This window comes from Cupressus sempervirens, chromosome 5 (assembly GCF_028749045.1).
Source record: "Cupressus sempervirens isolate cs-2001-9-10 chromosome 5, ASM2874904v1, whole genome shotgun sequence".
NCBI classification, from domain to species: domain Eukaryota; kingdom Viridiplantae; phylum Streptophyta; class Pinopsida; order Cupressales; family Cupressaceae; genus Cupressus; species Cupressus sempervirens.
This window is the reverse complement of record NC_143122.1, coordinates 138811655-138833207: the sequence shown is the minus strand read 5'-3', so window position 1 is coordinate 138833207 and position 21553 is coordinate 138811655. Positions and strand designations below refer to the sequence as shown.

The window sequence follows — 21553 nt, the reverse complement described above, 5'->3', positions numbered from 1 at the left end:
TTGGTAAAAGACCTGTTGGATCAATTTTAAGGATATTATACCATTCTGGTATAATTTGGCTCCAATTTTCAGTTAGAAAGAAAAAATCGATCAACGATTTGATTGATCAGTTATAGAGAGAGATAAGAGAGATTTTTTTCATTGCAAAGGAGGGAATTTCAAGTGGACAGATGTCAAACACAGAATAGATCTAGGAATTCTTTCTTTCCTATATCATTCTTTCTCTCTTTCATGGTAAGGGTTCCAGTTTTTTCACCGTCAGACCATTATTGGTTCCAATTTTGGAAAAAAAATTGCTCATTGTTGTGATACCAAGTTCTGGTTCTAGTCTTGATGTATTCCCAATATTGTGACACCATTCTTTAGCATTTCTTCTTGTATGAACAATAGTTGTAGAGATAATACAGATAGTTTAGATCTGTTAGGTTGTTTCATGTATTTGATTGTATTTTTTCAAAGAAATGAATACAAGTGAGCAAGAATATTATTAGTTTCATTTTGATTCTCGTATCCTGTCTCAATAATTTGCAGTCTTATATGGTCTAAGAACAAAGATCTAAGATCCATTTGCATCCCTTTAAAGTTGTATGTCAAATAGGTTTTGTTGTTGGGACAAGAACCAAGTAAATGCTTGATGTGTTTGACAGGATTGTTGGTTATGTTGAGAAGGATATTTCGTGAGAATGAGGTGTAAATGAACATTGATGTCTGAATCACAAGGTGATTAGATAGATATGATGTTTGGGTATATGAAATATGTATTGATATCAGAGATATATGTATTGAATCCATGAAATTGCCCAATGGTTAAGGCACTGATCAATTATAGGATCACTTGTTATACTGCTACATATTTGAGGTTTTGTTGAACCCAACTTTGTTAATCAATTGTATTTCCCTTTCATGCTGAAGAACCTAAATATGATGCCCTCACTTAGCTTGTGAATATCATAGGATTTGCATTTTGCTACTGTAGATTTGTGTCATTGCATAAGTGTTAAGAGATATAAGGGCTTTTATCTGCTTTAATAGATTCACGAATATGTTTTTGCACTGGTACCATATTGATTGAATCTGAGGTCCACCTACCTAGGTTTTGCAAAGCCTGAAGTGTAGAAGGGTCAAGCCTTATAGTTAGCCCAGTGTCTGAAATAATGCATTGAAGATGGGAGTTAGCTGCCCCTAGATGTGTCATATTCTCATCGGGGTAAATTGGAAACCTACAACATTTTCAAACGCCAACACATTTGATATCATGTTTAGATGATGATTAGTATGTTGCTCGATGCATTCCATTATCATGCTATTGTATCATATTGCTAGATGATGTTTCTTACCATTGCTTTGGATTAGTGATGCTATTGGTATATTAGAATGTTGGATGTACATTTTCTTATGATATTATTTAAATTTTATTTGTAAGAATGATCTCATGAGACAACACCATCTTGTTGGAAATTTGAGATTCATGATCAAGGGTATGGTTAGGGCCTTTGATGTCTCATGATACCATTATGGTTGAAAGGAAATGAGCACAATTTTTTTTAGTTTAGTGGTTTCATTTCTTGTGTTTTCCTTCAGATTCTAATAGTTGATTTATGCACATGTATGTTTACTACGATGTTGCTTTCCACATGTTTTCATTTGATACTATAAATTAGAGGTTGAGTTATTTGATCTTCTTTATTCTCTCGAGTGATCATTCCTCGATTTACATAGATATGGTACTCCCCAGTGTGGAGGTTTCATGTTATATTCTTTTATTCTTGCCTTGTTGATGCATTGTTGGCATTTCTCGCCTAGGAAGGGTAGTTTCTTGTGCGAGAATGTATTGTCAGGTATGGGCATACATTCTCCCTCGTGTGAGAATACATTCTCTCACATGAGAATGTACATCCTCACGCGGTGAAATGAAGTCTCACATGGTGAAACAAAGTCTTACGCGGTGAAACATAGTCTCATACAGAGAAATGAAGTCTTGTGCAAGCATGTACATCTGATGGTGAAACTCACGCTACTCACTAGGAAAGCTCACACAGGAGAAAATCTTGACTCATGCGAGCATCTTGGTTATTTCCTTGCATGAAAAATAGTGAGTGTTTGCACACACTTCGAGGAGATGTGAAATATGGTTTTGATTACCCTTTTGGGTCTTGCATCTTCCCATATTAAAACAAATCAATTATAAGGTGAATAAAATATATCATTTTATACTTAAGATATAATATAATATATGTGGTGATTTATTTGAGATAGGTTCCAAAAATCTTCAAGTTAAGATAAAGGTTCTAGGAAATTTTAGGGCTTCAAAAATTTAGACTTAGCCAAATTTTAGGGCTTCAAGATTTTAGACTTAATCAAATTTTAGGATTCAACATTTATCTTTCAGTATGGTGCCCAATAAATGAGTTGTTGTAATTTTGAGCCCTCATTTTATGCATGAATATTGTTGGTCTCTGCTTGTAATTCTCGATTATGTTATGATTAGTGGGAAATGGACTTGTATGTCTAACCATGCTAGGAACTTTTATTGTGGGTTTTAAAAAGAACACCCCCTTGGTGTATTTTCATGATTCGTGTGATCGTTGGTAGGTAAGTTATGGTTTAGTGCTTGGAGATCTTTTGAAGTATTTGTAAGACTTCCACTAATGTAGGTGAACATTTGAGTTTAGCCATGTTCCCTATTCTTATTACCTTGTTTAGATGTTTCATTTTTTCACTTGGTTACTTTATGTTGTTGTTAAGTAACTTATCTTAAGAAAAATATTATTTAATGCATGTTTTATCGTTGTGTTCCAATGATCTCCAGGCGGGGCATTACAATACAGGAGAATATAGTTGAACTAGTTGTTATCTACTATGATAATACAAGTGTCATACATATTTCAAAGAATCCAATAATACACTCTAAGACTAAGCATATAGTCATCAAGTATCATTATCTTAGAGAATAGTTTTAGAAAAAGGAAGTAAAGTTTGAATATGTGCCAACTAAGCAATGGGTAGCAAAAATATTCGCCAAGTCAAGTAAAATTAACCTCATTTTTCTATACCGATTGGTCAAATTTTCCATAACCATTGGTTGAAACTTTGACCATTAGTATCATCAGAGTATTTCGGTCAAAACTTTAACTATCGGCTAGTGTGGAAAATTTTTTTGACACAAATTTGGTCAAAAATCATGGACAAACTAATGGCTAGTTTTGACAAGTATGCCATACATTCGACGCCAGTTTGGTTGAAACTATTGTCGAATGTTTGTCGAAAGTTTGACCAATGCAAAATCTAATTTTGACAAGCATGTCATACATTCAAAGCCATTTTGGTCGAAACTATTGTCGAATATTCGTCAAAATTTTGACCCATGCAAAAGTGAGTTTCAACAAGCATCCCATACATTTGATGCTAGTTTGGTCAAAATTGTTGTCGAATGTGGTTCAAATTTTTGACCAATGCAAAATGATTTTAAAATAAAACTAAAAACAACAAATCATAGAAGTGAAGTGATCCAAGGAAAATAAATAAATTCCCCCTTGCTGATCTATCATTGACAATATAGGGAGCATGCAGCCTCCAACAAGCTTTGTGAAATCGATTATTGAAAGAATAAATTGGTTTATGATCTTTCCTTTTGATTGAATGGACTATGAATATAACTTGGATGGTGAAATTGGAATACCAAACTTGACTACAAACACCTTCTATGAGTTTAAAGATGTAGAGAAATGTATAAACCAATGAAGAGCTTCATCTTGCAAGGAGTGAATGAAGAGCTTCATCTTTTGAGGAGTGAAAAAAGAATCCACATCTCCATAAACAATTTATCCATTGCACTATACATCCTCAAAAATCTTGATATGTTGTTCATCTATTCAATCAAGATCGTTAATTTGAAACTTTAAAAAAAAAGTTTCTTGGGCTTGTCATGGTAGTCGGTGAAAATCAATGGAGGGGTTATCAACCAACCATGTTACACGTAAGTTAACTAACTAATATTGACACATATTGGCACTATAAGTATACTTAATCTTAGTTTAATTGTGTATTTGTGTATCTCAAATGTGTGCGTTTTGCATATCATTTTAACATATTATCAAAATTGAATTCAATTACACACATTCATGATAAATAGCATTAAATATTTCATACTCTTCTTTGCAGTCCAACCCAAGAATTTAGGAGTTATTGATATCCCTCTCATCTTTATAAATATGAAAATAGGTACACGTCCCTCTACTTTGAGAGTAAAATCTAGTGAACCCACAATGCACAAATTAGCTCAGCAATCATTTAGAAATGCATCAAATATTGCATACTACAAACATTCATGATAAATAGATTCATATTCTTCTTTGCAGTCCAACCAGTGAATTCAGAGGTTATTAGATCCTTCTCATTAGTGTAAATGTGCAAATAGGTTGGATCTGTTTTTGAATCATGTTACTCGGATGAGTCGAAAAGAAAAAGTTATAATAATTAATGCATCTTTTTTGAGAATTACAAGAAACATTTCTTCACAGAAATGTTTGGCTCTAAAACAATACCAAGATAAGACTTGTTACCGTAAAAAAAAACAAAGGTAACAACTTGAAATACATATGCTCAGTCTAGCAGCCAAAGAAAAAAGGCAATGCTAAAAAAAGGTACGCGTTATCATATTTTGGTCATACAAGATATTGCTTCTTAGTTTCATTTGAATTATCACATTGGTAAATAGGATCCCCAAAAAGTGTGTGAACTAGCTATGTACTCCAAGTAGATTTCCATGCAAAACTGGGAAATATTATTGTGGGAAGCCTGTAGATTTCCACAAGGTCAGGAAAGTCCACTATGAAATGCAGTCCCCTACTTTCTTGTCTTTTCAAAGCACTATCGATAACTAGATTGGCACAGGAAAACAAATTTCGTATTTCAAAAATACTTCAAGACTTACCATGCATGGCCTCCGCCCTTCTTTAAATAGATGGTGCTCCAATTCAATCTCTAATTCTCCCAGACACTTTTCGGTTGTTTTAAGACGATTCACAGAACGACCAATTCCAACATATTCCCACATGATCTTTTGTAACCTTGACTGTGTTAATGATGTAAATTCCTTGATTTTAGTAAGTTGTGACTTGACAAGTACAATTGGCGCAATGGGAAAAGGCCAATATATCGATCCTTTGATGCCAACATTTGAAGTAGCGAAGTGATGCAATGATGGCTCAACAGCTCTTTGTGCAAACACCAGTGCTTCCATTAATGAGTTGCTTGCAAGCTTGTTTTCGCAATGAAATCACGTACATACAACATCATCACCTACATATAGACCAACTATACATGTCTCTCCATGAAGTTCATCTTGCACTCCATCGCACATGTAATGTGCAACTAGTACCACTGGTATAGGATTTCTTGTTATGTCAAGTCCATGCCTCATACACTCTACAACAGTGTTTGGAAAATGAGAGAGAATTTCCTCCTTAGGCTTGTGGCTTATATCCAGTAAAACAAATCTCTCATTCCGTGTCTTCAACTGATCACCAATACTGTGTGCCACAACATCTCTGGGTGCAAGTTCTACTCTATCGTCATACAGTGGCATGAATCTTTCCATAGCTTGATTATAAAGAGTACCACCAGCTCCATGAACAACTTTAGGTATTAAAAGTCCATTTTCACGATTACAAGGTATAATAGGTAGACCTTCATCAGCCAATGCAGTTAGATGGAACTATAAAAACCTGAGATCAGAAGGGGTACAAAATTATTTGTTAGAAAAATAAAGTAATAGTGATATAATTCCAGCTAAATTTACTATATATCAATTCAGATTCAAAAACTAAGCAGCAGCATAATCTTACTCCATATTTGAAATCATTGCATGTGCTCTATGTGACATTGCAATACCATTGCCAGTAGCAACATGTTAAAGATAAATATTGAAAAAATAAACATGATAACTATACATATTTGATCCCATCAGTAAACCCTGGTGAAAGACATAAGAGATCTTCCAATGGTACTTATATAAAAAATCATTATGATAAAACAACAGATGCACTAAATATAAAGATTCAAAGCAATGCAAATATAAAATTAGGTTTTTTCTTTTAGTTCCAGGAAATATATTATTTAAATTGTGAAATTAATATGCGTTTCTAATTGATACATCTGATCTGACTAGTCTGACATTCAAATTTTCCATTATCATAGTTGGGTATTCAAAAGGTAACTAAATAGTTTCTCCATACATTTCTGCCAAAGAAAAAATGGAAATTCATAAACAAAAGGTTCATGATATTGTATGACTACTCAAAAAGTTATTTTTGTTGACAACCCAAAATCATTATATAGTTTTCAAATTTTGAAGTGCTAATAGACAATCCAAATTTTACCATAGGCTACATAATCAAGATATTTAATATATAATGCAATTAATAATTGAGATCATAGATTTAATCAACAAATAATAGATGTCTTTGCAAATTATTTTCCCTAGGACTTCCAACCTAGATTCAACATAACAATAAACCAAGGTTGTTAATCTTGGCCACCTAAAACATTGTCAAGAGGAACTTATGGAAATGTGAAGGTGGGATATGAAATCTTGGCAGAGGAGATTCTTAACAAACCCCCAAAAGCATGTCTGAATAAATTTTACATGTGATATCCTCTCAACCTATTGACAATTTCTTCAATTAATATATTTAAATTAAAGCTAAGGACTAACTTTGGTGCCTTTAATATAAAAATAATTGAGTTTCCTCATTTATATAGAACATGGAATATAATGTTAATTCATGTGCATGTGTGAAGATTAGTATGTCGGGCCAAACCTTTATTGAAATCCAATTCACTTTTCTTGCTGTAGAATTTTAAAATAAGATAAGTAATGTGTATTCTTAAGGATTTTCACATATACATGGATTTGTAGTATTTGGATAAATATGCTCAATTCCAGTTGATGCAAGTAAAGTTACTTTGGAAATGAAGCAAACAACCTATGCCACAATAGAAACAAAGAATTATGTGATTTGCAACATGTAACAATAATGATTCCTAATATCTACTATTTCAATAAGATGGAAATAAGTAGTTGCATGCCACTATGACCTTAGAGCAATGTGCATAACATAGGTAGATGTAAAGTGTATTTTTGATGTTATCATTTCTAATTAGTAATTGATTATTGGATCAAATATTGCATTTAATAAAATGATCATCACCTCATTAGTTTCTATGTTCAGTGTATCCACAACATGATAGTAAATATTTGACCCATCTTGCAAAATGCAGTAAAAGTTATGTGGACAGGCAATAAAAGTTGGCATTTTCTCGTTCTTATTTTCAAGGACTAATTGAGAAAGAGAAATCAAGTATTCTATCACATTATAGATTAAAAATTATTTAGGTACCTCAGATGTAAGAAATTTTATAGAAAAGTGATGTTCAAGCATGGTTATGTTAGGGTTGCTAACAATAGATTTCAGCAAAGTGCACTCAATCTCTCTTCTTGTCATGCTTGTTGCATGAACGATACAATTATGAGAATGCCCACTCTCTCTAGCAAGATGTAAGTTGTAATCTTCCCCTTGATCAAATGATGCACCAAAATCCATAAGTTCTCGAACTCTCTCTGGACCTTCTGTGCATGCCACCTACAAAAATTAATGCTAATTAGACTATTAACACATTATGTTCTCTGCCAAGAAGCCATTTATTACCTCAATGACTTTGAAGGATCAAATATAACATCACAAGAAGAGTTGATATAAAATATACCAAAGATCATAAGAACTAAACAAAATAAAATGTTGAACCAGAAAAGATCTTATCATCCCCTTAACACAGTCCTACAACTCTAGATCCAACTTACACAAGTTAAAAATTTACTGTCAAACTAGGATAGTGAAATCTTAACTAGTGAGGTGAGTCTAAGGTTATGGGTGTACAATAAAGTGAGGGGAGTATCGTCAAATAAATTTATGTATGACATAGATAGTTGGTGTGGGTTTAGATGTCATCCTATGGTGAGGATGAGTTGTGGTTAATAAGTATAACAACAATATCTCATTGGGAAGGTTTTTATTGGTTTAGTTTGAGTTACAGTTGGTTTTCAGAATCCTTTAATATTCTCTACTTAACAAGGCCAACCACATGAAGGTGGAAGCTCATTTTGCCTCTCGCCCCCTACCCCCCCTATAATTGCTCTAAATTCTCAAACATATAATTAAGTATTTCATTCATTCATTCATCCATTTAAAAACTATAGCATTGAATCATTATAATCACATAACATTCATTATCACAACATAAAATTCTTTAATATGTAACATTCATCAATAATTCATGAACATGTCAATCATTATAATCATATAACAATATTCAATAATATGATATAAAATTCATTAATAAGCAACATTCATCAAAACATTCATTAAGGCAATGTTCTTGCATCATCAAACAAAGTTTATAACAATCATTTCTTCTTTTATTTTTCCTTTGATTTTTGAAGGTAAAGGCTAATAGGAACATGATGAATATCTTTGGCATTCTCCTCTAGCTCTTGTGGTTCTAATCTTACAACATGATGCTTCCTCATCTTTTTTTGAGCATGAGGCCGATAACAAGGGGATCCCCTATAATAACAAATAAATGGGTTTAATTCAAAACATTTTTTTTATCAATGTTATCAGTATTTCATTAATCAAAAGAATAAACTAGGTATTTTTCTTTACCTGACAGTGGCACATCATCTACAATCACATTTTATTCAGCACCAACCTCAACATCCTCAACACTAACATCACACTCCACTATGTCACCGTGATGTACTACATAATGGGTAAGTGCACCAAGTTGTGGTGCCAAAAAGGTGACAATTTGTTTTTTCTTTTCAATTTTCAATAGTGCGTACGCATTATGGCTTGGGTAACCCGACACTTTGTAAAAATAAAAAATATTATAAATTGGCTGCATACCCGTAGCCCATTCATTTTCACTCATTTTTCCTACTTCTCCTCACTGCAATGCGTACATGGATTGCAACAAAACAAGCTTTTCACCACCTGCCTTGCCAATATGCCTCCTTCTTGTCAAAGTTCGAGATCACAAGCATGCTGCATGTTATCTAAATTTTTTTTTGCATTGTTTGATATGTTTTTTATATTATTTTGTAGGTTTTTACAATTTTTCTTTAAATTTGTTTATTTATTTAGATTTTAATTGATTTCTTATCAGGAAATGTCAATAATGAACCATAAAATCCCCAAGAAGGTCAAAACCCTCAACAAGATCAAAACAAAAACCCTCAAGAAAATCAAAACCAAAACCCTCCACAAGAAGAACAACAAACTCTGCAGCCTGAACCAATTGCAAGACCTCCTCCTGGCACACAAGAAAATATAATAAATGAAATAGAAAGAGGCAAAACTGAATTTGAAGGACTCATTGGTCAGTTGAAACAATGTGGACAAACCAATCCAATGAGAGCTCAATTAGCATCATCCCTCGAATCCATTAAGATCCACATAGCTTCTATTAATGGTCAGTTAGATGTTTGGTGGGTTAAGAGGGAAGAACAAAAAAGATATCATGCAAATAAATTATCATATCAAGATTTAAAAAAAAAAAAAGATATACCAAAAGGTAGAATATCTGCATTATTTAGAAAACCTGGTGAACAAAGTACTGTTAGAGAGGGTACTAAATGGTTTCCCATCCATTGGTGCATACACAATGCTATTAGAAATAGTTTTTGGGATAGATGGTGGATGGGTTTTGATGCCCCTCCTTGCAATAATCACGAGGTCCCCATGTATTTCTTAAGAAAATTGTATTGTGAGTTTGTCCTTGGGGAGATCCCCAATTATTTTGATATATTAGACTCTTAGGGTAGAGGTGAAGGGTCATCATTTGAGAGGCCGAGGGCACATCATGACCCTAATGTAGTTAGGGCACCTATGGTCAAGCTATAGGGTGAGCATGTGACTATTCCTTCAGTTGTGAAGGAACATGTAGAGGCCAGCACTCTAGCGACTATTAGAGCTTTGACGCAGACCCTCATTCATTACATGAGTCCATTAGTTGAGGAGGACCCTTTTGCATGTCACAGTCACATGTGCACATCGTGTGGATCCTTATGCACATTTGGTAGTCATGCTGAAGATGGTGCAAATGATGGGCTAGTGATTGATCAGTTCCTGAATGAGACATTTGGTATTGACACATAGGTAAATTACAGTTATAATAAACTAATTTGATCATATTTCATATGTATAGTGAATGACTAATTAATCAGTATGTATTGACACTGTTCAAAATTTAGGGTCAGAGTGTTGGCGGGCCTAGTAGCGACCCCCTGACCCCATTTTTTGTCCCCTTGATGAGTCTAAAGGTATGTATTGATTTAATCATTTAAATGAATACATATATTTATTAAGTGATCATATGAAGGATTGACAAAAAAATTTATGCATGTGCATCAGTTCTCTACAGGACTGTTGACATTCACTACTGACTCCGAGCCTAGATGCGACACGAGCTTCATAGAGGTACATTTGTTCCAAGTTAATTTAATTCATTTGATTATATTTGTTTCATGTTTCATGTTACATTTAATGTGTATTGTATGACATGCAACTCTTGACATTAGAGACTCCTGCTCATCTCTGATAGTTCGTTGATCATGGAGTGGCTACTGTTATGGCTAGTTTATAGCCATTGACCAAGGTATGAAATTTTTTTCTTGGTTTTAGTTGTTATTTATAATAGTTAGTATGGAAATTTCTACCATTATTTATAAGTGATTATATTGATTCAATTGTCATAGAGTCTTGCCACACCTAATCATCCACAAGCCTTTGAGGTGGACTTGCAGAGTGACTATATGATGGCAATAAGAAAATAATTAATTTTGTGTGTACATATATTTGATTTCAACGTATAATAATTATTGATTCATATCTACATTTTTTGTATCATCTTGAGTTAGAGAAGAGCCTCAACAAGAGGACAAGTGAGCATGTGAGGAGGACCCCATCATCTCCATCGTCTCCCTCCACACGACGATCGAAGGCCTCTAGAGATTCATTTCCTTCCCACGAGGGGAAGGAGAAGATATAGTTGACAGAAATGTACATGTATAGGCATTAGTGGACATATATGTTGGATTTTATGTTAGTGGACATATTCAATATACATTTGATGTATTTATGACATTTTATATTTGATGTATGACATTTATTTGATGCATGACATTATTAGACTTATGACATTATTGATTATCATTTTATATTATATGTTTGTTCCTGTATGACATTAAATCAGATATGTTCATGTATGACATTACATTCAATACCTAATCAGTTTGAAACTTTGATGGAATGTTGATTAACAATAAAATTTATCACTATTTAAGCATAAGTTTATCATTTCCAATATGTCATTGTCATATGATTTATGATCTTGTTCATGTTTAAAGTTTTCCTTCTCTATCATTTGTTTATCAGTCTTAATTCAATATCTAATTAGTTTGAATTTTTGATAGAATATTGATCAACAATAAACTTTATCAATGTTAAAGCCAAAAATTTATCATTTGCAATTTATGTCATTTTCTGCATATTGATTTATGATCTTCTTGTTCATGTTTAAAGTCTACCTTCTATGTTATGCATCTAAACATTTATCATAAATTATTTTACAAGCATATAAAAAATCTGAAACTAAAAATAATACATTACATTAATTCCAAGGTTTAGTTATGATGTAGATCCTAATAGGATTCTCAAGGTTTCAGTAATTCCATATGTTAGATATGCCATCACAGAATACCAACTATAATGGGCACTCGAATGTATTCCAATGCATATATTTCCTTATATGCACAATTGGTCAATGTTGTACCTTATAGAAGATAGAATTTTATAGGTAGAATTACTCAATCTTGTACTACACTAGATAAGATGTTCTCTATTATGCATAATGTTTAGCTCTAGCATTGTTTATAAGAGTGTTTCAAGGGGCAGAACCACTTCAACATCCTTTGCATGGTTTAGAGGTAATGTCATTGTGGCAAAGGCTTATGCAAGGGAACGAGCCTCGTGATTTTGGCATTTACACAGAAGTAGAACTTGCTTCTTCAACTCCTTACACTCAACTCTACATTGAAGTTAATCTTATAGTACTGAGAATAGCTGCTACGAATTCTTAGGAGCCAAGGGACCTTGAACCTATGCTACATTTTCTAGAGACATAAGAGAAGTTACTACATGCTTAAGTACTTCATAACATTTTGGATCATATCATGATGCCCAAATTAATAACAACAATAGATGCTTGGGATCCTTGCAGGGAGACTGTACCAATACATGAACAATTACATCCTTGGCTTCCATTTTTGGTCCAGCGTATGGAGCCTTTATATCCAACCATTCGTTATAAGTTGGGGAATGTACACATGGGTTTCTTATGGCTCATTAAGTGCATCACTTCTTGAGATTTTACTTCAACCCAAGATCATGTCATGTTTTCCATATTTTTCCTTATTTATGAGTTGGGGATGGGAGTGTCAATAATGTCATAAAGTCCTCCAAAAGTATCCCCAACAAACTTTTAACTAGCTTGGTCTCATTTAATGGCCATCGATCAACAATTGGAAGCTCGACACAAATCCATTAACCAATCCAAATGAATTTGACCAACTAAATATATATAAGTAACACTTTCTTATGATTATAAAATAATTAAAATTATACACAAGTATTTGTTTTAGTTTTATTCTATTTAGTATTGATACTAACTTTTTGTACATTATTTCTAGTAAAACAAATAATAAAGCAATCAATTCAACAATATGTGATTTCTAAAACAACTTCTTAGGATGAAACATTAAAGAAAATAATTCCTTCTTGTTAACAAACTAATATATAAAATTTATATGGCAGATCTAGTCATCAATAATTTTTCATCATTTTTTAAAGAATTGTAAAGTATTTATATATGTTGCCAAATGGTAGGAATTACCTTTGAAAAAGTTAAACACAATTCAAATGTGCTACAAAATCAATAGAAACAAATGAAATCAATTTTGAACTACTTAAAGGCAAGACAGAGAAATTTAACTTCTAATTCCCTATCTAAATGCAAAGAGCTATTATCATTCATTCATTATGTTTGGGCACATCAAAATATTATCCTAGAAAAAACAATATGATCCATCCCATAGCAACTTGTGGACTCGGACTTGTTGCAATTAAGGAGGAGAAGAACTTTGAAGAGGAATACTTTTATGGCATCATGTTGAGACAATTATGATGCAACTAGCTCCTAGTTCTTTGAATCTAAACTATCTTGGTGTTTCACCTATGCTAAATACAACCCACCTTTAGCCCTAATGTGAGTGGAAAAGATGACATCACATTTTTTATGAGAATTGGACAAATATGCTCCCACAAAATTCCCCAACTTCCACCCCAAAATTGGATGAATAATGCTACACTTATGTTGATCCTAGCACTTTGAAAAATAGGATGTACGTAATAGGATTCTCAAGATTTAATGAAACATTAATGAAGCAAAGATCTAACTACTACAAAGGTTTAAAAAGTTGTTCATCACACTCACTATTGTTGCCTTGAATATTTTCCTTTGATCTCATTCCTTTGTAATGCCCTTACCTTATGCATTGGTTATCATTAACGTTGTCTCTATAGTGATGCATTGATTATTCCTTCGTAAACCCTCATAATGATGCAAAATAGTGATCTCTATCATTCCTTTGATAGTTTTGACACAATCTTATAAACCTATGGCACATTAGAATATGTGCCATATTAAGCCTACCTCTAATAAACCCTTAAGATCGTGAGTTATGATGAGGAGGAAAAGTTATGAGCCCTTTATAATCTTATCCTTCTACACATCACATCATTTTTTCTCCATGATATTTTCAATGTGGGGGAGATAAATAGAAACTTATGAACTCTTGTAAGCCCCTTAATGTGTCATTATCTTTGTTAGGGTTGTTTCGGTTTGGCATGCCCAAGAACGTTCAAGCACTCAACAAGATGGGAAGAGGTTGGGGCTAGTGTTTACCTAGCCACCTAGAGCTAATAGAATAGACAATTCGATCCCAGGAGGAAAGGTGAGAGAGATATGCTAGTTGGCAACTTTGTACTGGCCAACACTATAAGTTTCAACATCACCTGAGATGGCATCACAAAATCAAAATGGAGTAAGATCTCCAAAAAGTGAGAGAGGTTATTATAGGTCTCCACAACATGGTCCTATAGGAACTAGAATTTCATCCATACCTCACACAAGCTTTGAGATATGCCCTGTCAAAGATCACTACCCTATGGCATTTAGTGACTCTTATGGATATTTCGGTTCAGCGTGCTCGAGAACGTTCAAGCACTGAACAAGATGGGATAAGGTTGGCGATAGGGTTTACCCGACCACCCAAAGCTAATGGAGCAGACAGTTCGATCCCATGACTAACAGTGAGAGAGATTTGGCAGTTGGCAACTTTGTACTGGTCAATACTACAAGTTTCAGCATCACTTGAGATGGCATCGTAAAATCAAAATGGAGTATGATCTCCAAAGAGTGAGAGAGGTTATTGTAGGCCTTTGTAGCACAGTCCTATAGGAACTAAAATCACATCCATACCTCACATGAGCTCCGAGATATGCCCTGTCAAAGATCACAACTCTATGGCATTTAGTGACCCTTAGAGATGTTCCAATTCGGCGTGCCCGAGAATATTCAAGCACTAAATGAGACGGGGTGAGGTTGGGGATAGGGTTTACCCAGCCACTTGGAGCTAATAGAGTAGAAAGTTTGATCCCACGACGAAAGGTGAGAAAGATTTGGCAGTTGGCACCTTTGTACTAGCCAACACTACAAGTTTCACCATCACCCAAGATGGCATCACAAAATTAAAACATAGTATGATCTCTAAAAAGTGAGAGAGGTTATTGTAGGTCTCTGCAACATGGTCCTATAGGAACTAGAATCACATCCATACCTTGCACGAGCTCTGAGATATGCCCCATAAAAGATTGTAGCCCTATGGCATTTAATGACACTTAAGGACATTTTGATTTAGTGTGCCCAAGAATGTTTGAGCACTTAACGGGATGGGGCAAGGTTGGGGGTAGGGTTTACCTAGCCACCTAGAGCTAATGGAGTAGACGGTTCGATCCCATGATGAAAGGTGAGAGAGATTTGGTAGTTAGCAACTTTGTACTGGCCAACACTACAAGTTTCAGCATCACCCGAGATGGCATCGCAAAATCAAAATGGAGTATGATCTCTAAAAAGTGAGAGAGTTATTGTAGGTCTCTGCAACATAGTCCTATAATAACTAGAATCACATACATACCTTGCACGAGCTCCGAGATATGCCTCATCAAAGATCACAACCCTATGACATTTAGTGACCCTTAGGGATGTTTCAGTTCGGCGTGCCTAAGAATGTTCAAGCACTGAGTAGGATGGGACAAGGTTGGGGATAGGGTTTACCCAACCACCCAAAGCTAATGGAGTAGACAATTCAATCCCACAATGAAAGGTGAGAGAGATTTGGCAGTTGGCAACTTTGTACTGGCCAACACTACAAGTTCAACATCACTCGAGATGGCATCACAAAATTAAAATGAAGTATGATCTCCAAAAAGTGAGAGGTTATTGTAGGTCTCCACAACACATTCCTATAGGAATCAAAATTGCATGCATACCTCACACGATCTCTAAGATAGGCCCCGTCAAAGATTGCAGCCCTATGGGATTTAGTGACTCTTAGGGACATTTCGGTTTGGCATGCCCAAGAACATTCGAGTGCTAAACAGGATGGGACAAGGTTGGGGATAGGGTTTATCTGGCCATCTAGAGCTAGCAAAATAGGTAGTTTGATCCCATGACCCTTTTTCAACTAAGTTGCAAATTTGAGCAACTTTTACAATTTTTAACAATGCAACTTTGCACAAAAAGTGCAATTTAAAAATTTTTCACTTGATTCTAATTCTACGACTTGGAAAAGGTTTGGCAATAGTAAAATAAATTATTTCCAAATGCTCAACCCTTCATCAACTCCCAAACTCCTGCAAATTTGTTAGCATTTTTGCAATTTTGCTTTGACAACTTTTGCAATTTTTTGTAATTTTTGACATCTTAACTCCTAGATGCCTAAAACTTAACCTAATGACCCTAAGGAGCCTTATAACCTTCTAAGAAACATAAAAATCTTTTTTTCCTTGAAAAATCACCTATATTGCTCTTTTTTATGCCTAAAAAGTGGCCCATAGTGTAACAATAGAGACTTGGTCCAAAACAACCATACGTAATATTTTAATATATTATAGAGGATCGAAATGGGTATCCTAATCTTAAATTTATTTTCTTGATGTTATGAAAAAATGTGGAGAAAAATGAAAGAGGACAACATTTAATGTAAGAGGACAACATTTTACGAATTTTTTCTTTTTTTACATCATCACAAATGGATCAAGGTCTACAGCCTTAGATTGCTCCTCCTTAAAGGTATTTCTTCCTTTTTAGTAAGAGACATGGCTCTAATACCACTTTGATGCAATGGAATAGGTAGTGGGAATGGAAAAGGTTCCTAGAATCCTCTTCACTAAAGGTTAAGGAACAATGAGTGTCGTTGTTAATCCAATCAGTTCCAAAACACCTATCACAAGTGCTTGATAAGATGGTATGGTTATCACAACCCAACCACTCCTAGGAATCCCCAATCACAAGGAAAACCTATCATAAAGACAACTAATCACTAGTTGCTCTTAAGGGCATCACAAGGTTTATTTGACACAAAACCCCACAAATAAAAATAAGAACTAGGGGTGACTTTCAAGCATGGAAAGGGTCTATTTAGGTCCAAACTAACATGAATCCAACATTAGATTCAAACTATGCAACTTTCATTAGCTAGTTGCTTCACAAACTCAAGACTAGGCTTGTAGCCTTGAACATTGAAAATCACAAACATCTCCTCACAACCCAAAGAAAAGAATCACTAATTTGGATACCCTTTTGGGTTTTATACAACATACTAAAGCCTTGGGATCTCAAGAGAAGTATGCAACAATTGAGTTTTTTAAGGCTCACTTAGGAATGTAGGCAATTAGGCATCCATTAACAAAGGAAGTACCGTACCCCTTGAGGAAAACTTCAATCCAAAAATTGGAACATGAGGGGGACCATGTAAGATGATCACATACCAATTTTCAAGCCTCGAAACCTTCTCTGTAGCGAGTTATGGAAGATGTTGCTATGAATTTCTAGCATGCACATGGATCTTGCATAGCTAGGGCATCAAGTTTTTCTCTCCAGCCTCATTATTTTGACCTAAAACCAAAAGAAACATTAAATTTTTTTTCCTAATTCGGATTCCACCAATGGTCATTAATTTCCCATTGTGGAATCTCAAGATATGAAGGAAAATAGATGAAACCCTAGGTAATGGCACCAAATGTTGACAACAGTTAGAAAAATAGGAATATCTTGAGTTGTAGAGTGAATTAGAACATCCTTCCAAGTGAAATATAAATAATATTCACAAAGCTATACAACCATGCTAGATATTCATACTTATATGTGATTGACTTGACCAATGTGCTAGTTTTTTTCATGAGTTTGAGTATAATAATCTATCTTTTGTTATGATTGAGTTCAATATTTTAGTGTTCTTATTTTTTAGTGTTGAAAATGATTAGTGTTAGTGTTGATTAGTGTTCTTGTTGACTATTTTTTATTTGATTCCATTTGGAAACATATTTGCAATAAAATTCGTCTTAGCACAAAAATTGCAAAATTGCAAAAAAGTTGCTTAGCAACTTTTCAAAATACAACTTCCAATGGCTAAAACTGACCAAGGGTTGGTTAATCAGTTTTAAATAGCCTATATAGGCTCTGATAATTTGAAGAGGGAGATATATAGAGGTTTCAGTTGTATTTGCTTTCAAGAATCAATAAAATTCCTATTGTTCTAGCACTTTTCTTTGATTTTTCATGTGTTGTACGAAATCCATTGATTGGGGGATGAATCTTCTACACTAAAAAGTTGGAATTACCTATTTAGAAGGTTTTGGCTTTGGTTTGAATAATTTATCATTTTTTTGGCAAAAAGTTATCAAATTTTGTTCCTTGCTAGTCTGTGAAACCCTTGTTTTGAGGGTTTGGACAATAAAATGCCCCTAACTTGAGATTCCACCAGTGGATTTCCCTCTTCTTTGGTATGGAGAAATTTAGGGTTGTATATTATCTGATTTTTTTAGTTTTGGAGCAAGAGGACAAGTTGGTGAATTTTGGAAGGAAGCCCTAGGTCAAATATCTACATGTATTTGACCTTGTTTTGGAGAGATTCAAGTGGATAGAATGATGGAAAGAGTTTGAGAACTTGGTGTAAAAAAAAAGTGACCTTGTTTAGGCTTGAAGAGAAGCTTGGAAGTGGAGATTTGATTTCATGCACCCATTCTTGACCATTTTCCTTGAAAACCAAGCCTAAAGTGGCTAATTAGGCTTGAGTAATTGGTGTTGGTTGGGATATGTTGGAGTGGAGTTGGTCTTTGGAGTTTGTTATAGCTTGGAAAAGGGTACTTGAATTAGAATTTTATTCCCCAGGTCCTTTGATCAGTTTTAGAGTTATTGGTAAAAATCAGTTTTAGGAGACCTAATAGGCTACTAGGTCTAAAATTGCAAGTTGAGTTGTGGGTTGTTGGGAGTACAACCAGTGGTTGATTTGCCTTATTTTTGTTGAGACTAAGTTGTCCCAACCCTTTTTTGGTGGTGGAAAATCCTAGAACATCAAAATCCCCATTTTGCCCATTTTGACTAATCAGTGCATATACGTGATCTCCATCTATGTGTGCCTATCTACCATGATCCAACTCTTCACCATGGTGCAGAACACCTAATTGGTGTAGGGAACCAAGACAAGTTTGCATAGAAATAGGTTAAATGATGTAATCTTGAAGAGTTGAGACCACATGTAAGGTCAAATGAATCCTTGGTGCCATTATAAGCTAGGATGTCATTTGAATCAAAGGTCATTTTTTTGGTCAATCTAGGTTGTTTTAGGTGAGAATAAGGAATTTGTAGTTCCCTAGGAGATTTTAGGCACCTTAGTCATTATTTGGCATGATTTAGAAGCATAGGTGGGCAATTGGGACAAAAGTTGTCAAAAAAGCAAAAAATTGCAAAAATGCAAGAAAAGTTGATAATTGCAAAAAGTTTCTAAACAACAATTTTTGAAAAATAAGCTGTCAAACTGTAAGGGAGTTGTACGATCCTCCCAACAAGAGGAGAAACCCATTGTACAAATGGGTGAACATCAAACATTAAATAAAACTCAGAATTTCTACCTTTTTCTCTGTTGTTTCAATTTTGCATGGCCTATACAGAATGGTAGGAGTGAAACTTTAGTATGGTTGGATAGAGGATTGAGTTAGTGTTCCATTTCATTTGGTTTGAAGTCTTTATCTTATCTACAATAGAAGTTACATCAATTTTTGTAGAGATTGGTCAGATTTACCCTAAATCTGAGGGTTTCTTCAAGATGGCCTCCTAACTTGCAATTCCACTATGGGATTTCAATGCTACTTTGGTGAATGCAATTTAGGAGAGGGTACTTCAAGATGGAAAAGATTTAGAACTGTAGGTGCAGGTTACCTATTTCTACCAGCAAACCCTAGACTGAACATTGCTATATGTCTAGTCTAGATTTGAAGAAGAAAGAAGGTTCAGGCTTCCAAACTGATTGATTTTATTTAGATGAAGGGTATAGGAGGATTAATTGGATGTGAAGAATAATTCTAATGGTTGGAGTCAGGTCTGTGAACCCATTTACTCATACTTCCTTTGTAACCCAGCCTAATCTGGCCAATCAGGTTTGTGACTCAAAGTGGGTTTTAGTTGGTGCTGGAACAGAGTTAGAGTTTGATATTTTGGAATCTCTAAGAGTTGGTTAAAGGGTGTCTAAAGAGGTGAAAATATAGTGTGTCCCTTTGTAAAGTTTGAGAGTTTGACTGAAAAAGCTAGGATTATCCCTATTAGAAATGTTGGTAACAATTATGCAAATCAGTTTTTGGGGTTTTGAGAACTTTAAAGTTGGGTGTTGTTAAGAGATTAGGTCCATAGAAACCTTTTCTATCAGGAAAGCTGAGTTCTAAACCCATCTAGTGAGAGTTTTGCCTTTTAGGCCTATTGGAGAAGGGAAGTCCCTAAGAAGTTGTGATTGATCTAAGTCAGTTGAGAACCCTAGGTTTGAGGGTTGGGCATGTAGAGTGGAGTCCACTTGTAGGGTAGAGTATACCTTTTTAAGAAGCCCTTTGGATCATTCTACAACCTTTAAGGAAAGTTAAGGTACTATTTGGAAATTGGAAGTGCATTTGGTGCTTTTGGCTGCAAGCTTCGCATCACTAACCCTCTTTCTTTTCTTGGCAATGTATTACAAATTTGAAAATTTCATGCTTCCCTTTTATGCTTCAGGTTTGTAGGAGAAGATGGGGTCTATGATGTAGAGGTGGTAAGGGAATATGGTGGATCGAAGATCCAAATACAAACTCAATCAAATGCACAATTGAATCTAGTGACCAAAAGTGCCTTCAATAAGTGAAATGGTAAATTATCCACCAACAAGTCTTATGATGTGATCTAATAGCCCTAAAATATGAAATCCAAGGTACTTTAATAGGTTTCAAACTTTATTCAATGGTTTAGACACCAAAACTTCAATAATCCTCAAACTAGGCCTAATAGCATGCCTTGTAGCCTTGCAACAATGCTCACAAGGATTTTTCTTCAACTTTTAAAAAAAAACCAGGCAAATGAATTATATATTTGAGTACCCTTTATGGATTTCCTTAACATACCAAAAGTATAAGGTAGGTTTCTTTGGAAGGTATATGACTGTTTTCATTATTTCTCAAATTTTTAAGGCCTAATTCTCATGCATTTACAAAGGAAGTGCTAACCATTCTAACTCCTAGGCTCCAAATCTTTACATAGTGTCATAAATAGGTTCAAATAAGAGTAATATGAAGTCAATTTGGCTCCAAGAGGTTTATAGGTACCAAAGCCCCAAACTATGCCCTTGAAACCCTTAAATTTAGGGCTTCCTCAATGTCATGCTTCCCAAAGTTTCTTGCAAAAAATAAAGGTTGGAACACTTTCTATAAAACATGTATATACACATTCCACCATAAAATAGTGCCCTTGTTTTGCCAAAACTCTTTAACCTTCAGCCTATCCTCCAAATTCACTTAGTTTCTTAGTCTTCTTTGTGGTGATCACCAAATAAATTAGTCAAACTTGCATTTCCAAGACTATTAAGATACTATACATGTTAAATTGATATTATTCATATCAATAAGATTCCATTCTATGAGAATCAAAGTGCTACATTCATAGTGTGAAATCTACACAAAACTGTCTTAAAATCAGATTTTCCAAAGATTGAACAGTACCAGAATGATTAACAGTGATTGTAGTAGGGTTTTTGGAACATGAAAGAATTCAAAGAGATGAAATATGAATGATCAAAAAA

The 21553-nt window shown here is 34.4% G+C and overlaps 1 pseudogene; it reads right to left on the bottom strand.

The window, feature by feature from the left end:
• Window positions 1-4742: 4742 nt before the first annotated feature.
• Window positions 4743-21553, bottom strand: part of LOC149554880 (L-aspartate oxidase 2-a, chloroplastic-like) — a 33432-nt pseudogene continuing 16621 nt past the window's right edge.